Genomic DNA, 19,546 nt, shown 5'->3' on the forward strand with positions numbered 1-19,546 from the left:
CTCTGCCAGAGGCTTCCAGTCTTACCCTGGACAAGTCACTTACCCACTCTTGACTTCATAGGAACATGGTTTTAGAGTTAGAGGGGACCTGAGAGGTGTATTTTCCTGAGTTTTAAAAAGAAGTTAGAATAGGTGACCTCTAGGGCCCCTCTAGCTCTAAATTAATTGTCCCATGATTCTGAGTGGCTGACATTTGTAAAGCACAAAGCATTTTCTTTACAACCATCCTGTAAGGTTATTGTTATTTCTATTTTGAAGATGGAGGCACTTCAGCTTAGAGAGAAGTAGGTGTAGTTAACTTGCTCAAAGTTATATTGCTAGAAAATGACTGATCTTTTCATAATAGCAAAAAATAAAAATGGAAACTAAGGTGCCTACCTATTGGGGAATGGCAAAGCAATTTATATTATATGAATGTGGTGGAATACTATTGTGCCATTAAAAATGATGAAATGAACAGTTTGATAGGAAACTGGGAAGACTTTTGTGAACTAATGCTGAGTGACGTGAACAGAACTAAGAGAAAACTTTCTACAATGATAACATTATAAAGAAAAAACAAATAAAGACTAAAACTGATCAGTGCAATAACAAACTATTATTCCAGAGGAATGAAGATGAAGTATCTAACTCCTTCCGGAGACACGACGGACTTAAAGTACAGAATGAGGTATACATATATGGACAAAACCAATGTGAGAATTTGTTTTGTTTGACATTTGCTGTGAGAGTTTCTTTTTAAAAAACATTGCTTGGTTGTAGGAGAATGGGAGAGAAAGAAAACACATGCCTGTTGATAGTTAGAAAAGATAAAATTTCTGTTAGGGATTGGATGCTCTGACTTTTTGGACTGGCTTCTGTTCCTTTGAAGAAGTGGAATTAGGAATGTTGGAGGGAGAGAAAATAAATACACATTAATCAAAAAATGATTGCTTTGATGACTGCACCTCAACTGAGAAGATGAAATAGTGGATGGAACACTGGGTTGGTACCCATCTGTCCTAGTACTGAGTGTGATTCACATTGGGCATTTGTTCCTCAGCGAGCCTCAGGTTTCCCCATCATAGCATTAAAGAATCTCAAAAGCGAAAGATTATTTAGTCCAGCTAATATGGGACTGAGGATCCCTGCTACAGCCTGTTACGAAGTCAAAATGGAATAATATATATCAAGTATTTTGTAACTCTTAAATTCTGTATGCATATGAAATCATTGCTATTACATGGCAGCTACCTATTTGCTCTTTACCAGTAAAGGAGGGATCCTGCTGAGACTCCCACTGTTCTCTTTAGTGCCTGGTGTCAGGTAAATATACCTATTTGATCAACAATTAACACCTTCCCACTTTTAGGTAGAGAAGAACTGTTCTGAGTAGCATTTTGGCACTAATGGAGAGCTTCCTGCAAGGTTGAGCGCCCTTATCATGAACAACATGACACAGTGGAAAGAACACTGGATAGTGAGGAAACCTAGAGGATTTAGGTTCAAATTTTGCCTCTGTTACTTACCACTTTGTGACATTGGGCAAGTAATCTAATTTCCTCTGGCCTCAGTTTTCTTACCTGTAGAATGAGGAAGATTAGGTGGCCTCTGAGATCCCTTTGAGATTTAAATCCGTGATCTGTGAAGAACATGGGATAGCTAGCAAGGAGAAGGAAGAAGAGGGGCATAGATCTGATATAGGTTGATGTGGAGAAGCCCTCCAGGCTTTACAGATTATTCTCTGGACTTACTCTATCACAGTCGCCTGCTGGGTACCTTCATCTCCACCCTGACCCCGCATCTTTCCAGCTTCCTTTCATGTGTTGTCTTCCTCCATTAAAAGCTCCTCTTATGCTTGTACACATATTCCCAGCATTTGGCACAATGCCTGGCACACAGTACCTACTTAGCAAATGATTGTTGACTCGTCTTAATTTCTCCACTATTCTACCTCTCATCTAGCAAAAGCTGTACCTAGATATTCTTGAACTTGTGGTACAACTGGATCCCCATGTTCCTGGTACTTAACTTTCTAGTCAAATAGTTGGGAATATTTTAAAGTTTCTGAGGGCTTTTTATATTATAAAATTTGGCAGAAATATTAGGAACCTTTGGTTCTAGAGTTATCCTTCTTCTTCTCGTCATTTACCTGTTGCTTCTTTGCTTGCTACATTCTTGCACAGTTCTGTTTTGGGTCTCTGAAACTTCAGAACATTATTTTATGTGGTTGGGATTGTCCTTAAATCTGGTTATATCCAGATATGGGCATATCTATATCTATATGCATATTTATATCTATATCTATATCTATATCTACATCTGTATCTATATCTATATCTGTATCTGTATCTATATCTATCAATGTATGTATATATAAACATACATGGGTATATATTTATATATGTATGTGTATGCATATGTATGTATAAATATATATTTATGTGGAAAGACAGACGAGGTGCAAGGAGGGGGCAGAATAAAGCCCCAGTTGAATATGTGACAGTATAGTTTACTAACTTCTATAAAATTTAGTATCTAAATTACACATTTCTCAAGGGGTGAAGAAAATTCAGCCTAAGTAGCTGAGCTGTTAAGAATGCATTTCTGTTGCTTTTTAAAATAAAATACGATAGAATTGTCTGTCCTGAAATAATTGTTGCTTGATTTTTAGTGTAGATGTAGGCTTTAGAATAAAGAACTATCTTAGAAATAGAGCAAAACCCAAACGTTTGGGAAAAAACCCCAAAACTTAAGCAATGATATAGAGGCCTTTTGTGTTTCAGATGGCAAAGGAAATGCCAATTTTCACAATTTACATCTTGCTTTAGCTGCTAAATTCCATTCCCCTGCCAAGACTGGGCTATACAATAACAAAACACTTACTTCAGCATCTATGCCGTCTTATAGCCCTGTTCAACAGATGTAATTCCTGGCATAACTAAACTCTTTGCCAGAACTTTTTGTGACATTCCAACAAGACCAAGCCGGAAATATATTTCCTTCAGTCTAAGAGCTTCAGGGAAGAAAAAAAAGAGAGAGAGAAATTGTATGCAGCCTGGGTCACAATGGGCCTCTCATTGCTCTACAACCATTCATTACCATGCTGAGGGGGAGAGGGAATAGGCAGAAAGCATCAATGAAGTGAGTCAGTTTGCTGCTGCTGATTCACACACCCTAAACTCTTGCATATTTCTTAGTTTTCCCCCCTCTTTCCACAAGTACTGGCTGAATTATCAGTGTCACACTTTCACTTACCCATGCTATTCATGTACAGAAGGCTGGCTTTCTTCCCCCTTCTAATATGGTTGACCCAAATTGGCAGTCTTAAAGACCACCCTTGAGCCTCATTTCCCTATTCATTTTTATGGTCACCTTAATCTAGACATTGGTATTTTGTTACTTTGAAACTATCTAAACTACCCAAATTATGTATATCCCCTTCAACACTCATGGGACAAGGTCTCAGTGTAAATGATAAATCCTATCAAGCGGTTACATTATTCAAATTCTTACTATTCTGATTTATAATAGATGTAAAATATGATCATTGGTTCATCCCAATGGAAATAGATGTGTGAATTTGAATAATTTCATAGGATCTATGATTACATTAATTGGGAAGTAAATGTATTTACATATGAATAATGAAATTGTAGCAGTGACAGCACCAACTTAATTTTCTGGGTGTGAAAGTTTAGAAATAATCTTGGATGAGGAGTATGGTTATGGTTTATTTATCTTTGGCTCTCCATTAATACTTGTAGAACCTGGCATAGAAAAAGCATTTCATAAAACCCAAATGAATGAATGGATGGGAGGCGAGAGTGGGTTAGCATGAAGTACGGAAGCTAAATTATACCATGATTTGGATCGCTGATGATAATATCGGGCAATGAATTTTAGCCGATCCCGAGATCTTAGAATCGTGGATTTATAGAATTAGAAACTCAGAGGTCATTTAGTCAGGAGGTATCAAACGTGTGGCCTATGTCTGCAAGCTTCTGCCAAATACCCGAGTGTGGCCTGAGCCCAATTAACATATAATTGGGAAATGTTTAACAAAATAAATTAAAATATAACACAATGTAGATAATAGTAATTTTTTTTTTGAAGTCAATACATGCCTTTGAGGATGTGTTTTGATTTGAGTTTAATACCACCAATCTAGTCCAACCAGAACCTGGTCAAGAATCCCATCTATTACCTACTTGAGTGGTCATCCAACCTTTGCTTGAGGGATTTCAGCAGGGTTGTGCCCACTATCTGCAAAGGAAGCCCTTTTCATCTAGTTGTAAGAAAATCTTTTCTTAATCCAAAGCTAAAATTGTCATTGCAAATTGCACCTGTTGCTTGTAGTTCTGTTCTACAGTGTTAAGTAGATCAATTCTTTTTAAAATCGATTTATTTTTAAAAATGTTTTCAACACTCACTTCCATAAGATTTTGAGTCCCAAATTTTCTCCCCATCTCTCCCCTCCCCCCACCCCAAGACTGCATGCAATTTAATATAGGCTCTACATATACATTCATATTGAACCTGGATATTATTGTAGGTTAAGATCAGATTTCTTTTCTTGAATGCTATATCTCACCATTGCCTTATATTGAGTTTATGGTACCCAGAACACCCTACACATTTTTTTCAGGTGAACTTAGACTTCCTGTCTTTTATTTGTGAAGTTGGTTTTTGAATCCCTGTAAAGCTTCATGTTCACCCTATGAAATTTCATTTGGATCAACATTCTACACTGTTGAAATCTATTTGGATCCTGAGTTTCTCATGCAGTGAATTTAGCTTTTTATATTCTATCTTGACATCGTTTGTGAATTTGATAAATATATAATTTATGCCATCATCTAGGACATTGATCAAAATGTCAAAAGCACAAGATTGGGCACAGATCCCAGGAACACTTGTCTATTTCTTTCTCCATTGACTCTTTCTGGGCAGCACTCAACTAATTATAAATCCAGCTAACTCTACTATCATTTGCCCCATCTCTTTCTGTATTGTCCACAAGAGTAGCATAAGAGAAGTTGTGGTCAAATACTTTCTGAAAATCTAGGGATATATGAAAAAATCCCTTGTGCTATGCTTTATGAAAACCTGGTGAGATGTATTTGTATACGGTGAGATGTGATGTATGCTTATATGTGTATATATACATATGCATATATAGATGTCATACACATATATGCACAGGTATGTAAATGTATATATGTACACACAGATATATGTATACACATATATATTTGTATGTGTACATATGTACATAAGTGTACATATGTATACACGTTTCCCTAGATTTTCACGAAACATATCATGAGAGATTTTATCTTACATCCCTAGATTTTCACAAGGCATTAGATAAAAATCTCTCAGGTTATGATTTACAGGGTGTTCCAAAAGTCTTAGCGCAGTTTTAAGTTTTAATAGCTTTGGAACACTGTTCACACACACACATGTACACATTTATTTACACACATGTATTTACATGTATTTATATAACACATAAAATTATATGTACATATAAGTATGCATATATGGATTTATATGCACACATATACAATACATATATTTATGCTTCATTTGCTATATTAGTCTAGTTACATTGCCAAAAAAAGAAATAATTTGGGTTAGTGTTATATAATGTGTTCTTGATGATGTTTTGATGGCTTTTTTTGTGATCTCTGATGAAATTTCTACGTATTCACTAATCATCCCTTTAAAAATATACTCTAGAATTTTATTAGGAAACATAGTCAAGGCAACTAGAGCCCTGGGCCTGGAGTTAGGAAGACTTGAGTTCAGATCTGGCCTCAGATACTTACCAGCTACGTAACCCTGGGTAATTCACTTAACCTGAGTTTGTCTTAGCTTCCCTATCTGTAAAGTGCAGAAAATAACAGCACTTATCTTTCAGGATTGTTGTGGCCTGTTACTTGGCCCATAGTAAGCACTGTATAATGTTAGCTATTTTATTCTTGTTATCACATGCAATTAATCATGTTTTCCTCTTGCTGCAGGGAACTGATATAACTATGCTGAGAACATGTGACTAAGGCTTGGAATATAGCAAATTCTGGGAAGAGGTAGAAATTTCCAGAAATGGAGAATCAAAAGCTGATTTCTATTCAGGCAAATCCACAATGATCCACAACTCCTAGATTACAAATGGATGCTGTTCCAGCAAGAGAGTGGAACAGAGTGCTAAAAGTTTTTTTCATTCTCTGAGAGCCATTGATAGGTATGTACTTACTTGACACTTTTGTCCAGTGGAATGGATGCTATAAACAATTGAGTGAGTGTTGGGCACTCTCCAGGTGCTGCTGATTGATACTGTTCGGCCAAGAGAATATGACTTTCCTTATTCCCATGAAAACCCTGGGAGCTTATGCTAGAATGAATTGAGATCTCTGAAAATTCTATGGGCAAGAAAGGTGGTTTAAGGCCTATTCAGGGCACGGAGAACAATAAAGAATGGATAGACAGGCAATGCGAATCAATAGTGTGACACAACAGCTAAAAACCTGAATGTTTTCTAAGTCTCCTTTGGTAGAAGTTATACTCAAAATGGGGATTCTCAGGTCCACTACACTTTGAAGTTTTCAAACAATACCAAGAAAATTATGTTTAACTTGGTGTACTACAGTTTTAGGTGAGACATTGACAAATGAGAGAACCTCCAGGGGAGGGTGACTAGAAAGGAATTCAAATCCCAATCATTAAAAATGATGGAGGTAACTATGGGTATTTATTTAGTCAGTAACAGAGAAGGTTTGGGCAGCTAGGTGGCACAGTGAATAGTAAGCTGGGCCTGGAGTCAGGCACTTACCAGATGTGTGACCCTGGGCAAGTCACTTCATCCTGTTTGCCTCAGTTTCCTCATATGTAAAATGAGCTAGAGAAGGAAATGGCAAACCGCTTTGGTATCTTTGCCAAGCAAACCCTAAATAGGGTCATGAAGAGTTGGACATGACTGAAAAGCAACTGAAAACAGCAAAGAGAAGGTTTAGAATGGCTGTGTGAGCTGTTCTTAAATATTTCAAGGACTGTTATTCAGAAGAGAGGTTAGACTTAATACCTATAGATCCAGCAAGACAAATGAAAGCCATTACTTACAAGAAGGTTGATTTTGGCTCAGTAGAAGGAAGGTCTTTGCAATGAGAGCTGTCTAAGGATGCATACTGATCCTCGTGTGGGATGCTGTGAAGGAGATTTAATTGAAAGATCTCCAGATTCCTTTCTTATTCTGAGATTTCTTTGATTGCCAGCTTTCAAAGGAATATTAAACACTTGATGCCAAAGGACGCTGGACAGAATTTAGTCTCTGATTATATAAACTGTAGTTCCTGATCTTTTCGTACTTCATTATCATTTTTTATGAAGAACAGTAATATTTACTGTACTGGAAGTGCTGATTAATAGAAATTTGCGTCTAATAGACAGCTGGATAAACCGGTCTTTAATATGCATTAATTCCAGCTGTTCAGTTCACAGAGACACTTCCCTAATTAAATAAAGAAATGTTTTAGCCAAAATTAAATGGTTCATATTGTTAGAAGTGTTGATGGCCAAACCAGTTAATTTTTTTTTCCTTTATTATCTGACTTTTACCAGGAGTTCTAGTAGCAAGAGGACTGGATGTTCTTTCACAGTTATCACTCTGTTTTGGCCTCCAGCTCTGCCCCATGGATAATGATGCTAATAGAGAACCTGGCAGGTTGACTCACATTAAAACATGCTGGATCCATGATCTCATCAATGTGAGTATTCCCTTTAATGGTACTGATTGTAACCTATGTGTCTCTATTCTCTTTGATTCTTGTCTGTGTCCTTCCACAAAGGATTGAGATAACCCTCAATCTGGAGGCTTTCTGTGGATCCTGTAAAATAATGTGGGTATCAGTGTAGCAATTGGGATTCTCTATCATCCCTTTCTCTCACAGCATGATGGGTCACTTCAAATCACATATCTCCAAGTTGAAATCTGTTGTTCATTTCTTGTGCAGAAAGCACCTACTCTGTACCAGGCACTGTCCTAGGCACTGGGGATACAAGCACAAGGAGAGAAATAATCCCTATTTACAAGGAACTTGCATTGTAATGGGAGAAGAAGACAAGTAGATGTATAAGTATATATAGGGTAAATATAAAGTGAAAAAACCCAATTATGCATCTATCTATCTATCTATCTATCTATCTATCTATCTATCTATCTATCTATCTATCTATCTATCTAGACATACATACACACACACATATACATATCCAAAGTAGTTAAATATAATGTATTTTGGAAAGAAGGCACTAGCAGAGGGGTTAGGAAAGTCATCATGCAGAAGACAGTGCTTGGGCAGCATCTTAAAGGAAGAAAGGGACTCTGTGAAGTAAAGCAAAGGCAAGAAGAGATTGTTTGCCAGGGCTGAAAGTGGGTGGAACCAGTACAAAGGGCCTGGAAAGGGGAAATGGAGTGCTGTGTATCAGGAGCAGATTGAAGGCCAGTTTGACTACACCCCTGAGTGTGAGAGACATAGTGATGTCTAATGAGTCTGGAAATAAAGGTTGTGGCCAGTTTGTGAGATTACGTTTGATTCTAGAGGCATTAGGAAGCCACTGGTGTTGTTCTGATTTGGGAGATACATGGTCTCACTTAAATAAATTACGTTGGCTTCTTTGTGGAAGAAGGACTGAAGTGGTGAAGACTGGTGGCAGGGAGACCAATTAGGAGGCTGCTGTAATAATCAAGTCAAGTGATGATAGAGGTTGAACTCAGGTGAAAGTTGTGTGAGTGGAGGGAAGATATTGGATGCAAGAAATAGTATAAAGGAAATATGCTGTATCTTGCTGATATCCAGCATTTCCATTGCCCTTTGGGTCATCAACCATTTTTATTGTTTAGAGCAGTCATTTAGTTTTGTCTGATGAATATTTGTGTTCAAACTTTGGTTTAAATCACCTTCTGGCACATTAAGCAGAACCATACCAAAAGAGCTTAAAAACATTACTCCTTCTTCTGACGCATCTAGAAATGAAAGAAGTATAACAAGTTAAAACATTGTGAAGAAAAGAATCGGTAGCTAAGTGAAAAAGCTATTATCAGTTGGTTCCTTGAAGAAGGAAATGGCAAACCACTTTAGCATTTCTGCCAAGAAAACCTCAGATGAGGAAGGGTTGGTCACAACTGAAATGCCTGAACAGCGACATTGTTGGTTAGGTCAGGAGGGGAAATAATTTTTAATGTTTGTAGTATGAAAGTTACAGGAGAAAGTAAAAGTTGAACTGTCTATTAAAGCACTCTCATTCTAAGTAAAATTTGCCATTCCCCCCAAAATAATCTAATATTATGAAGGAAGAAATAGTCACAAAAATGCAGTGCTCCATCATGAGTATTTCCCTAATTACAGTCCCTCTAAGATGGTAAGAATGGTTGGCTTCATAGAAGGACCTGCTATATTGGCTGGTATACAGGTTGGTTATTCTGCAGTTTATCAACCCTACATTGTATCCATTTGTCCCAGTTGCTGAGGTGTTTTCATCTCTGCCTTTGGCTGGGGGACGTCTTGTCCTCTGGTATTACTGAAGATTTTTTTTTTCTGTACCATATTATCACCTGAAGTATGTGATTCTATAATTGATGCACATCTTTCCTTGGGAGCTTCAGTCATTGTACTGAATCTAAACAGGTGATTGCCAATGACTCTTATCTCAGGTAGGCAAATGAGTGAATTACTAATCCTGGTATACTTCCAATACTTCACGAATGTGAACACATCAAATTGTTGGTTGGTGAGTCCGACCAGACCTTGTACTGGCATTAGGTGTTGGGTGCACATAAACCAATGAGAAGGATAGTCACTAATGTTAAGGTTCCACTCAACCTCAACACTACCAGTTGAAGCTATATTCCAGATACATTCCAGTGACCCATGCCTTGGCATTTACAAATGTAAATTTGTGATAGAGATAGCATATCTACTACTTGGAGTTGTATGTGGGAATATTTGCTTTGATATTGTAAATACTTAGCACGGATTCTTACTGAGAAGTCAACATGCATTTAATAAAGAAGTCCCATGTAAGTGAATAATGCACAGTTCTTAGAGTCAGGAGAGCTGGGTTTTCCTCTTGGCTTTGACATTAGCAGTGTGACTATGGGCAAGTCACTTAGCTTATTTTAACTTTCACTATAATTCCTCATAGTAAAAGGGAGATAGTAATATTTATACTATCTACTTGATAGTATTGCTGTAGAAGACACTTTACGAGTCTGAATAGGCCATATAAATATGAGTTATTATCTATCATATAGAAATTAGTCTTTTCTTCACAGAATGGTATAATAAACTTATTTTTCAAGAATGCTTGCAGGAAACTAAGTTCTGGCAAATCACTAGTTTCATTAAAATATCACACATGTGGTTATACATTTTTGTATATTGGTACCATGTTGGAAAATTCAAAATATATTTAAAATGAAAACTTAATGAGATAAAATAAATATTTAATATCCAGAAAAGATTTGAGATTTGTACTGAGATTCAGGGTCATGATTTTGAATATTTGTTTACTGTAAAAAACTGCTATTTTGAATTTTGAATAAATTTGCATTTATTATAAAGTTATCCTAATTTTAATGACCTCTAATATTAAATGTGCAAGAAGAAAACAGAAAAAGGCTCTGTGTAATGCCAAAAAGACTCTTGATTCAAAATCTCACTTATAAAAAAAATTTGAAAATCATAATTTGTTATCTAAGCTTATATATATGTATGCATACTCAAGAGTCAGGCCAATGACATATTATTTATTTCTAAAAATAGCTATATTTTGCTATAACAACTGGGTATATTTTGAGCATTCCAACTCTTTGCAATAATTGGCAACTCTTGCAATAATTATCAAATGGCAACCCTTGATCAAATGCTTTGTTTGTATTTTACCTACCCCACCAAGATTCAGCTGAAAACATAAGTACGGCAGCAAAGATACTAATGCTGCAGAGATGATTCTGAGAGCTCCAAGTGAATAAAAGCTAATTATCATGGTAGTGAATGAAGCATGTGTGGGTATATCTGAGATCTGAAAATGTACAGTAAAATATGTCTTAAATTTTTGGCATTTAATAATCCATGTTCTCCTGGGTTCCCTTTTTAGGAAAAAAGCTACACAATAAATTGATTTTTTTAAAAAAATCACAGTTTTAAGGTCATGGTTATAAGGAGAGCTAGCAATCCGAATTCTTTCTCTGGGGTCAAATTTATATGGAGGGATGGATGATAATGAGGAGTGGTGGTGGAAGGTGGTGGTGGAGGGGTGGAAAGAGAGTTCAGGATTGGCAGAGCTGAAGACACAGTCTGACCACATGTGCACTTGTTTTGGAAGATGACATGGCCTATGCCCAGAGAGACTTTGCCCCAGTGCTGCTTCAGGAATAGGCAAGTTTGAAGAAAGGGGCACCGTGGGAGTAGAACCTGAGGTATGAGTGGAAGTATAGGCTCACAGGGTCAATGTGGAGAGGAAGTACCTCACCATCCCCAGATGTAGTAGCCTTGGGGCAAAATTCTAACTGTCTGTGAGAGTTATGTCTCTAGTTATAAGCATTTCATAACAAATCTGGTTAGACTTTGTTTGTTTGGATCCTGTGTAAATGAGCATTTAAGATACATTAGTCCTAATTTTGAAGACCTCCAACAAAGGGTCCTGGAGTCAATAAAAACATTCAGCATGGTGGCACCTCAATCACATGTGCTGCATTTACATGTACTAGAATCTACAAGAAAAATTGGTTTCAGAAATATAATATTAATAGTGTACATGTTCAGATAATGCTTAGCAGTTTTTTTAAATGACTTTCCTTATAATCTTCTGAAATAGGCTGCAGAAATACAATTATCCTCCATTTCTTCATCATTTCATCTTCTGCCCTCACACTTCTAGCTGCCTCCACCCCACCTCACCTCCCATGCCTGAAATATGCTCCCTTATACAATTGCTAAATTTCTTCAACACTAAGATGAATTCTAGTCTTCTTTTATAAGGCCTTTCAGACAGTTTTTAGTGCTTCTTCCTTCCCCATCACTTTGTAATTTATTTTATATTTTACTAGGCATGTTCATTCTTACCTCCCCTGATAGAATATAAGCTCGTTGATGGCAAGAGTTATTTTGATATTTATCTTGGTACCCCAGTGCTTGCATAATGCCTGGCATTTAATAGGAACTTAATGACTTTTGCTTGATTACCCTAAATTTATGTAGCTCAGTTTTCAAGCCTGGAGCATTTTGTATAAACTCTTTTCATTGGTAGGAAAAATGATGACTTGGCATTGTGTGATTGCATCAGAGGCAGAATTGGTGTTAGAGCATTGGTAAGAAGAACCTTGTTTTCTTTCCTTCTGGAGACACAGACAAAGACAGACAGGCAGGCAGACAGGCAGACACATACACACACACAGGCAGAGACAGACAGACTGGCAGAGGTGGGGGGAAAGAGCTAGGGAAACAGCCTTTCGAAGGCATAATTACAATGGAAAGCCAGCTCTTCAACATGTCCCAGATTTCCAGCTTTTGTCCCTGAGAGATGTCAGGGAATTTCCTCTTGAGGAAAATATGGACCTCTTTCTTGGTTGAGCTCTCTTCTAGCGGGAGACCTCATTCATTTTATGTATCTTATGATACATTCTAATACATATGACTTCCATGATTTTATTATCTATTTGGATAATTAGTTTTATTTACTATTCACCATTTATGATGAACTTTAGTGTAACTAACATTTAATTGGAATGAGACGAGGCTGCAGGTATAATCTTGGAGTTCCCTTTGAAAAGTGATAGCAACCAGGAAATTTAGCTCTGTCGCTGTTGAACCAAAAACAATTTATGTCCCAAGGCCAGTAATATTTGAGAGATGGATATAATTCTAGTCCAATATCTCCTCTGGAGAACAGTGAATTCATCCTTGTGTCTCCTTATCTTGCTCCCCTCAAGATAGGAATAAAAGTCTCTCTTGAAGAAGAATGGGCAAGATTCTAGCTAAAGCTATCAATGCCTCCTGACAAATCTTATTTTGGCAACCCACGTGGACATACCCATTTGCATGGGTAGCACATAGACTTTATATTTACAAATGAGAAAACAGATTGAGAAGTTAAATGGCTTGTTCATGGTCAAATGGAGAGTGAGTATAAGCTATAGCTTAGAACCAGGACTTTTGGGTTCTCTACATTGTGTCCAACAAAATTCTCGATGATCAAAGAGCCACTCGGGGTCTTTTATCACATTATGTTTATTCAATTAAGACTGCCAAATAATATGATTGCTGAAGATTTTTAACAAAAGGGATGGCTCCAAAAGGGCTTTTTGTTTAACTCAGAGTTATGCAGAAAATCCTACTGGTACAATTATCCTATCCCCAGAATAGTTTTGTTATTTTGAATTTTGTACTAATATGCAGAATCATACCACCTTTCCTTTTTGTAAATAATATTTTATTTTTTTTTCAATTACATGTAAAGATAGTTTTAAAGATTCATTTTTTAAAAGACTTTGAGTTTCAAATTTTTTCTCCATCCCTCCCATCTGCCTCTCAAAGACAGCAAGCAATCTAATGTAGGTCATACATGTGTAATCATGTAAACATATTTCCACATTAGTCATGTTGTGAAAGAAGAGACAGAACAAAAGGGAAAAGCCATAAAAGTGAAAATATTCAGACTCCATAGTTCTTTCTCTAGATGTGGATAACATTTTCTGTCATGAGACTTTTGGAACTGTCTTGGATCATTGCTGAGAAGAGCCAAGTCAATCATAGTTGATCATCACACAATATGGCTGTTACTTGGTACAATGTTCTCCTGGTTCGGCTTACTTCACTCAGCATCAGTTCATGTAAGTCTAGGTTTTTCTGAAATCCCCTTACTTGTCATTTCTTATAGCACAACAGTATTCCATTACATTCATATACCACAACTCATTCAGTCATTCCCCAACTGATGGACATTCTCTCAATTTCCATTCTTTGCCACCACAAAAAGAGCTGCTGTAAATAGTTTTGTAGATGTAGATTCTTTTCCCTTTTTAAATGATCTCTTTGGGATACAGACCTAGTAGTGGTATTGCTAGATCAAAGGGTATGCACAGTTTGATTGCCCTTTGCATAGTTCCAAATTGCTCTCCAGAATGGTTGGATCAGTTCACAACTCCACCAACAATGCATTAGTGTCCCAATTTTCCCACATCTTCACCAATATTTATCATTTTCCTTTCCTGTCTTATTAGCCGATTTGATAGGTATGAGGGGATACCTCAGAGGTGTTCTAATTTGCATTTCTCTAATCAATAGTGATTAGAGCATTTTTCATATTGCCATAGATAGCTTGAATTTTTTTATCTGAAAACTGTCAGTTCATATCCTTTAATCATTTATCAACTGGGGAATGACTTGTATTCTTATAAATTTGACTCAATTCTCTGCATATTTGAGAAGTGAGGCCTTTATCAGAAACACTTGCTGTAAAAATTGTTTCCTATCTTTCTGCTTTCCTTCTAATCTTGGTTGCATTGGTTTTGTTTGTGTAAAACCTTTTTAATGTAATGTAATCAAAATTGTCCATTTTGCATTTTGTAATGTTCTCTATCTCTTGTTTGGTCATAAATTCTTCCTTTCTCCTTAGATCTGACAGGTAAACTATTCCTTGCTCTCCTCATTTGCTTATGGTAACTGCCCTTTATGTTTAAATCATGTACCCATTTTGATTTTATCTTGGTATATGGTTTGAGATGTTGGCCTCTGCGTAGTTTCTGCTATACTATTTTCCAGTTTTCGCAGCAATTTTTAAAAATCAAATAATTCTTATCCCAGATACTGTCATCTTTGGGTTTATCAAACAGTAAATTACTGTTGTCATTGACTACTGTGTCTTGTTTACCTAATCTCCTCCACTGATCTACCATTCTATTTCGTAGGCAGTGCCAAATAGTTTTGATAATTGATGCTTTACAATATAGTTTTAGATCTGGTCATACCACCTTTCCTTTTGGAATTTCAGAGTACCCTACATGTAGTAGCTAGTTCATTCAGTACTCAGTTTTTCAAGTGAACATGACAAGTATTGATTGAGTTTACAACATTTGAGGGACTACAAGAATTGCCAGTGAAGGCATAGTCTGAAACCCCTTGGAGTTTATCATCTCGATGAAAGTATATGGTTTTTCTGAATGAGAGCATTATTGAACAATACTTCTTCAGTGGGTCTGAGATCTCGTTGGCTAATCCCTTCAATGGTACAGGTTGCAATTTCTCTATACCACTCTATCTTGTGTATGCTGTACTATAAATCATGCATAAAGGATTTACCCAATACCTTTGGGTGCTTCTATGAGCCTTTTAACTTTCTTTGCATAGATTTGCACAGGACCTGCACAGATCCATCTACAGTAACTAAGCCCAATGGATATTAAATGAGTTGCTGTGGGTCACAAGCTAGTTATTGTCTGAGAATGTATTTAGAAAGGGATGTTTCAGAGCACCTCAAAAGTTGCAAGCGCATGTCAGTTGTCAAGAAAGTTGATTTCATTCATCCTGTTGTTTGCCAACGCCACCTAGGGGTGCTGTTGTTTCCATTGTTTAGCTCCACTTGTTAGCACTTAATACTTAGGCTATAACTGGTGTGTGTTGGGAGGTGGTGGGGTGCAGTAGGGTCAGTTCTTGGGCAGAGGGATTTTTTCAAAGCAAAGTTAAAGGGTGATGAAAGCTGATTCATCAAACCAAAATGTGTTGCATTTCTTTTATTTAGTTGATCATCATATGTTAAGTAAAGTCATTTCTAGAGGTTTAATGATTTTTTTGTTTTACTAACACCCATCTGAATGTTGACATCAGCTTTGCCTATCCTTAAAAATGAAGCCATAACTCAATTCCCTAGACATCATCCACTCATTGTTTTTGACCTAACGTTCTGACTTTATGATTCTTTGCCAGTCCTCAGAATTGACAATGAGATTGGTCAAAATTTTCTTTCCAAACTGTTCAGCTTTAAACTTTGTGCAGATAGTAAGCCGAGTAACTGGAAGCCTTTGTAGGTGAACCAAGGACATTCTTTTATCTGTCTAGAAGGAACATGATGTTTGAATCACTGGGTGCTCAAAACAAACACAGTACCCAGAAGAAGACAATGTTGTCGTCTTGATTCAATACCAGTGATGGAAGAGTCATGTGATGATACATGCATATGAGATGCATTGTTAGCAAAGCAACCAATAAAGATGTGATTCATTTTCAAAGGAGGGATCACAATATTCATTGCCCTCCTGGGGATGCTGTTTGAATTGATTATGACTTGACAAAAATACCAACTAATGACAGCGCAGAACACTACACACATGATTAATAGAGGTGGTGATGTTAATGGCATAAGGGACAATTTCAGGAATTATATCTCTTTTTTCTTTATTTTTAGTATACAAAATATATTTTGTTACTTTTCCCTTTCTAAAAATGTCAATATATCATGCATATATTAAGTAGATATGTTGATAATGTTAATGGCATAAAGGACAACTTGAGTGACTAATTTTTTTTCTTTATATAAAATTTCTTTTTTTTGTTATTTTTCATATTCTAAAAATTTAAAGTGAGAAAAGTCCATAACTGTGGAATATTTGTACTTGATGATTCAACATGCAGCCTATTTTTTCCAGGTTTTATCCTAGGCTATTATTACCACTTATATAAAGAAAAGGTAATTCCCAAACCTAACATTTAAAATTCAGACCCATATTTCTTAACATCTACATAATATCTTCACTTGGATTTCTCAAGATGATCTTAAACTCAACATGTCTAAAATTGAGCTTAAATCCATTACTTTCCTGACTTCACTATTACTGTGGCATGATCGTTCACCTAGTCTTCCAGGTTCACAACCTTGGAACTATCACTGACTCTTTCTTCTTCCTTGATTCTAGCATTGAATCCATGACATTGACATTCCATCTCTGCAGCAGTTCTAGAAGTCGTCCACTTATCTATTTCCCATCAACTCATTTTTTTTAGTTACCTGCATTATTGCAATAACCTGACATGTCTTTTTCCATTCCCATTCTCTCTCTCTTTAAGAAAACCCATCCTGTATTTTCCTTATGTTTTCATCTGCTTACATTACTCCTCTGCTCAAAACAAACAAACTTCATTGGCTGCCTTTTTCTTGCCATGAAAATTTTAAACTTCTTTCCTGGCAGTCACAGTTCTCCCAAAACTGGTTCCACACTATTTTTCCAGCCTTATCTCATATTGCTCCCATCTTCAATCAGTGAATCATTTATTATGTGGTGATTATAGTGATTTTAGACTTAAACTTTCAATGGACAAAACATCAGCCCTTATAAATGAATCAACTAGACTCTGTTGAGGGCTGATTACTGTGATATATGAAACAAAGTAAAATAATCTATTTGACTAAGAAAATAAACTTAAAAAATTTTGGCATCTTAAATCATTTAACATCCATACTATGTTATCCTTTTGCTGTACTTACTAAACTTATATGATTTTGCTTCTATTTCATAGGATTTTGACATTCTTTACTTCTTGATCATGAAATTACACATTACATTGGATTTTGCTTCTCAAACCAACATTATGAGGTGAGTATTATTATTTCTGTTTTACAGGTGAGGAAGCTCAGGGTGAGAGAGGTTGAGTGGGTTGTCCATAGTCACAGAACACAGGATGTACGAGAGTCAGGATTTGAACCTAGTCTTATTTTTACACTTTAGAACTCTTCCCTGCTTTGCTAACTCTCTATTCCCCAACCACAATGTAGGAATAAATGTATTTCCAAACTCTTTTGTTTCATGTCCACTGACAATGGAACTGAGAGAAAATAAAGGAAAGTTGAAATCCTGAGACAGCTATTTGTTGAAGCTCTAAACATAACAAAGATAATTTTAACTGTCAGTCAACAAGGATTTATTAAGTTCTGACTGTATAAGTAAGATACTCTGCTAAGATTTGAAGATATAAAGAAAGGCAAAATCTCAGTGCTTGCTTTCAAAGTGCTCATAATCTAATGGGAGAATAAACATGCAAATGAAAATAGATATGAGATACATACAGTGGTATTGTTGTTTAGTTATTTTTCAGATATATCTGACTGCATGACCCCATTTAGAGTGTCCTTGGCAAAGATACTGGAGTTGTTTGCCATTTCCTGCTCCAGCTCATTTCAGATGAGGAAACTGAGACAAATGGGGCTAAGTGACTTACCCAGGGTCACCCAGCTAGAAAGTGTCTGAAGCCAGATTTGGACTCAGAAAGATGAGTCTTACTGACTCCAGGCCCAGTGCTCTATCCATGGTGCCACCTAGCAGTGTAAATGGTGGATAATATCAAAGGGAAGTCATGATTATAATTGATCTAATGAGAGGATGTAGACACAAATATTAAAAGTAGGAATTCATGATTGGTCATGATACAATGGAAAGAATCAGATATTTAGAGCAAAAGGATCTGGAATTTATGTTCAAATTCTTATTCTGACACAAACTACTCTTATTACTTTGTGCAAGTCACTTATCCTCTCTAGGTATCAGTTTTCTTATCTGTAAAATGAAGGAATTGGACCAAATGATGTCTGAGAGTCCTTGCACTTCTTTTTTCAAATTTAATTTTTTTTAATTTTTAGGCAATTGGGGTTAAGTGACTTGCCCAGGGTCACACAGCTAGTAACTGTCAAGTATCTGAGGCTGAATTTGAACTCAGGTCCTCCTAACTTCAGGGCCAGCGCTCCATCTGCTGCACCACCTAGCTGCCACAGTCCTTGCAATTCTAAATCTAATATCCCAAGCTCTTGGAAAAAATAGTAGTCTATACATCAGAAAAAAAGTGCCATGCTCTAATGGAGTATGAATATCAACAAATCCTCATCTATCAATATGTTTTATAATGATGATGTTTTGTTTACTTGGCTGTGAATAACTAGTCTGGATGTGTTTTTTACTCAATTGAACTAAGGAATAATTTCCCTTGCGAATATAGATTGTTGCCAATACAATAGGTATTATGTGACTCTATCATGATGTGGATAGGTGAAGGGAAACTGACATTGAATATCAATACTGAGATCCTTCTTTCTCTAACTCCATCCCTACTTATAGTATCTTTGAAAATATTCACCCCTGCAGTCAAATAATAGTTTTTACATAGAATTAGTTGATAGGTTAAACATCTAGTTCACTCACCAACCAGATGAACAACTGAATGATGCTCTTCCAGGCTTTGTTTCTGACTTTCTAGACTTTACCACTATGTTTCAGCTGCCTTCTCTCTCTGGCAACTTCTTTATTGCTTCTGGCCTTCTTACTCTGGAACTTCCTTTCACCACTATTTCCCTCTTGTTCCATTGATGAGTTCATCTTGAGACCTCCAATTTGGAAAGTGTCCCAGGGCAGCATATTTCACAGTCTCCTGGCCCAACTGCTGACACTATATTTCCCTGCTATACTCATGTATGGATAACTCCCCCCCCTTCTGATTTTTTAGCTGCCTTTTCTGTATTGTTT

At 36.5% G+C, this 19,546-nt stretch overlaps 1 long non-coding RNA gene across 1 annotated transcript; it reads left to right on the forward strand.

The window, feature by feature from the left end:
* Positions 1 to 5,996: 5,996 nt before the first annotated feature.
* On the forward strand, positions 5,997 to 17,629 carry LOC110201899 (uncharacterized). Its single transcript, XR_002322594.2, has 3 exons — positions 5,997 to 6,229; positions 7,603 to 7,748; positions 17,553 to 17,629. It is a non-coding gene; the product is annotated as an uncharacterized LOC110201899 (long non-coding RNA).
* Positions 17,630 to 19,546: the final 1,917 nt, after the last annotated feature.

This window comes from Phascolarctos cinereus, unplaced genomic scaffold, assembly GCF_003287225.1.
Source record: "Phascolarctos cinereus isolate Bilbo 61053 unplaced genomic scaffold, phaCin_HiC Scaffold_4;HRSCAF=312, whole genome shotgun sequence".
Classification (NCBI taxonomy): domain Eukaryota; kingdom Metazoa; phylum Chordata; class Mammalia; order Diprotodontia; family Phascolarctidae; genus Phascolarctos; species Phascolarctos cinereus.